At 51.6% G+C, this 3,327-nt stretch overlaps 1 pseudogene; it reads right to left on the bottom strand.

Moving 5' to 3' along the window:
• Positions 1-246: 246 nt before the first annotated feature.
• Positions 247-2,781, bottom strand: LOC138142257 (phosphatidylinositol 3,4,5-trisphosphate 3-phosphatase and dual-specificity protein phosphatase PTEN pseudogene; annotated as a pseudogene).
• Between the last annotated feature and the right edge of the window lie 546 nt (positions 2,782-3,327).

The raw sequence follows: 3,327 nt of genomic DNA, 5'->3' as shown, positions 1-3,327 counted from the left end.
ATTATAAGGCCCAGTGCAAAGCCACCTCCAGGGGAACACCTCCTAAGTGTTTTAACTGTGGACGCCTTGGCCACATAGCGCAGTTTTGTCGCGCCAAGAATAAACAGGGCAGCGAACAAGCCCCTTTGGAGACCGGGGTCTCCCCCGGATCTCAACCGCAGGGAAACGGCGGGTGGAGGGGCCCAGCCGCAGGGCCCCTCCCCCATCCTTGTTAGGCGGCAATTATCCTCAGTTTGTAAGAGTCAGGGCCTCTCCTGGAAAACAACCCTCCATCTTTACACTTCCCCCTGGAGAGGCGATAACAGTCCCTGCCCATTTGCCTTTCCACCCAGCTGTAGTGACCGGCCTAGAAGGCTCTCCTGACTTTGAGGTCCCCACCCAAGTAGCAGAGGATGTGGAGGCAGTGTTGACCCTGTTTAATCCACACTGCACCCCCGTCTCCATACGGGCTGACCAGATCATTGCTAAGGCGTTTCCCTTCGGCCCCTCATCCCAGCATCCTTGCCAATTGAATTGGGCTCGTTCCATCACTTTGAACCGTCCCACCTTGATTATTCATGTTGAGAATTATCCGATCTTAGGGATCATTGATACGGGGGCTGATTGTTCAGTCATTAATTTGGATCAGTGGAGGAAGGAATGGCCCTTGATGGTTGCATCCACGCCGGTCCAGGGAGTGGGGGGGGAACAAGAGAGCTCAGAGATCGGCTCGTGCCCTCTCGTGGTCGGTGGATGATAATGCAGGCAGGTTCACTCCTTTGTGTCTCCCCGAGCTGCCTTATGCTCTGTGGGGGCGGGATGTCCTTGCGCAAATGCAACTCTCCTTAGTAACCCCGGACTGCTTACCGGGAAATGGATAGGGACCACTCTCGATTTGAGCTTCGCCCCGAAACTGACCTGGACGAATAATCGCCCGGTCTGGGTTGAGCAGTGGCCCCTTAAAGCCGAGAAGCTCACTGCTTTACAAAAAATTGTTGGCTCCCTTCTGCGGAATGACAGGATTGAACCCTCCTTTAGCCCATTTATTCCCTCTTGATAAAAAAAAAAAAATATTCAGACTTTTGTGATCTGTGTGTGTTGATCCTCATCAAAAGGCTCGTTCTCTGGGTCAGAGTCAGTGGTGTCCGAGTATCTATAATGATCGGGCTCATTGTCACTAACGTCCGGCGTGACCGAGGTGGAGCTGCTGGCCTCTGGGTTTGACGGCTCTTCTACAGTTTTTGTGAAGAAAAGCTTCACCTTAAAGTTTGGAGAAAGTATCTGTTGGCCTTGTCTTTGTTCGCTTTGTCCAGATCGTTTTTGGACAATGTGAGTATGAGATATTCCTTGTCATTATCTGACCGCTCGGCACTGCAAATACTATCAATCTCTTGATCTCCACAAAGACTTCCATTTTCTACTTTGTCTGAGTTTTCCTCTGGTCCTGGTATGAAGAATGTATTTACCCAAAAGTGAAACATTTTGTCCTTCTTGAGCATCTTGTTCTGCTTGTGGAAGAATTCCACTTTGATGTCACCACACACGGGCAAAGGCTGTGGGTCCCATTTACTCTGGGAACGCACAAGCGGACCAGGCCCTCCACGCAGTTAGCCTTTCCCCACCTCCACCCCCGAAAGATTCCCCTGCACAGTTGGCACATGCTAAGTTCCATATCTCAGCTCGGTCTCTTAGGGCTCTTTATGGTGTGCCGAAGAGCGAGGCCAGACTTATTGTCCGGTCATGTATTGTGTGTGCCCCCTTCCGCCCTCGCATTAAGGAGGATGCATTTAACCCCCGAGGTACTGCCCCCAATGAGCTTTGGCAAATGGATGTTACACATCTTGGCTCTAAGTTTATCCATGTTTGTGTTGATACCTTCTCATCTTTTGTCTTTGCTTCCCTGCAGCCCCGTGAGTCGACCAGGGCTGTTATTGCCCATCTCTATGAAATGATTTCTATCCTAGGAGTGCCATTAGCCTTAAAGACTGATAATGGCCCGGCATATACTTCCAAGGCTTTTGCCTTGTTCTGTACTGAATTTTCTATTCAACGTGCTACAGGCCTCCCCTACAACCCTACCGGGCAAGCCCTTGTTGAACGGGCAAACCGTACACTTAAGACCGCCCTGTTTAAACAGAAAGGGGGAATATGCAGGTCGGTCACTCGTCAAGAGTTGGCCCAGGTTGTCTTTACCTTAAATTTCCTGCAAGTTAGAGATGACGGCACCACTGCCGCCATGAGGTTCTGGAGCACCTCCGGTGAGAGCACCACCTCTTCTCCATTGACCCTCCCCGCACCTAGTCGGGCACTGCCCGGTTCCAGGGTAATGTGGCAGGATAAGGGGGGGCCAATGGCACGGCCCTGTAAAAGTGGTTGGAAGAAGGCCCGGCCACCTTTCCTTTTTTCCAAATAATGACCCAACAGCGGTACAGCAATGGGTGCCCCTTCACAAAGTTAGGGATCTTGATTAAGGCACCACCCTCGACAGGTTGGGGGGTGAGGAGAATTCTTGTTCTTCTTGTCTTTCAGATTGTCGACTCACCCTCCTCATCTTGGGTCTCCTTGCTGAGAATGCCGTGACGGAATTACGCTGGGGACTGCTTTCCACCTTCCCGAGACCCATGCCTGTGACTTCTTCGGCACAAGTTTTTCCTCGTTTATTTACAGTTAACAACACCCTTAAGCTCCCTGTTCTGCACCTCAACAACGACACTAGGCCGGTGGAAAGTAACAGGACAATATCATTTAATGGGACGTTATATTTTCAAATCACACCCACAGTCGATCCGGAACTGTCACCATGTGTCGGGCTGTTTCCTCAAGAGGCTGTGTGGTCTGACCGCCTCAACTTTACAAGCAAGGCCGAATACGAACAACAGATAAGACAATTAAGACTGGCTATTGCATCAGTGAATTCCACCTCTGTCGATCCTGCCGTTCTTTCCGGACTGTCTAGGTGGCTGCATGATGTTACAACCTGGTTCTCACAGTGGGGAGGCTTAACCTCCTCCACCGTGGTGTTTGTTCTTGTAATTATTTTGCTTTTGTATTGTGTTCGCAAGCTACGGCGCCGTCAGGATGGCTACATGCTTCTGACCCAACAGGCCCTTTTTACCCTCCAAGAGGGGGGAGATCCTCAGGTATGGTTCCAGGCCATGGAGGACGTGTGACACCTGGGGTAAGACGGGGGTGACTCCATGACGGGCAACTCCTCCCTCCTCGGCCGCCTAAGACAGGACCCAGGGTGTCGGTGTCCTACGACGGGTAAGGTTCGAGTGAATCGGAGGTGACCTAAGCCAGAGGCCCCCGCACCGCACGTCAGAGTCCTTGGGACAGGACCCCTGAGTG

This window comes from Petaurus breviceps, unplaced genomic scaffold, assembly GCF_028583685.1.
Source record: "Petaurus breviceps papuanus isolate PSGF00001 unplaced genomic scaffold, PetGlider_PUasm1.0 90537, whole genome shotgun sequence".
In the NCBI taxonomy this organism is placed as follows: Eukaryota; Metazoa; Chordata; class Mammalia; order Diprotodontia; family Petauridae; genus Petaurus; species Petaurus breviceps.
This window is presented reverse-complemented; position numbering and strand designations above follow the sequence as displayed.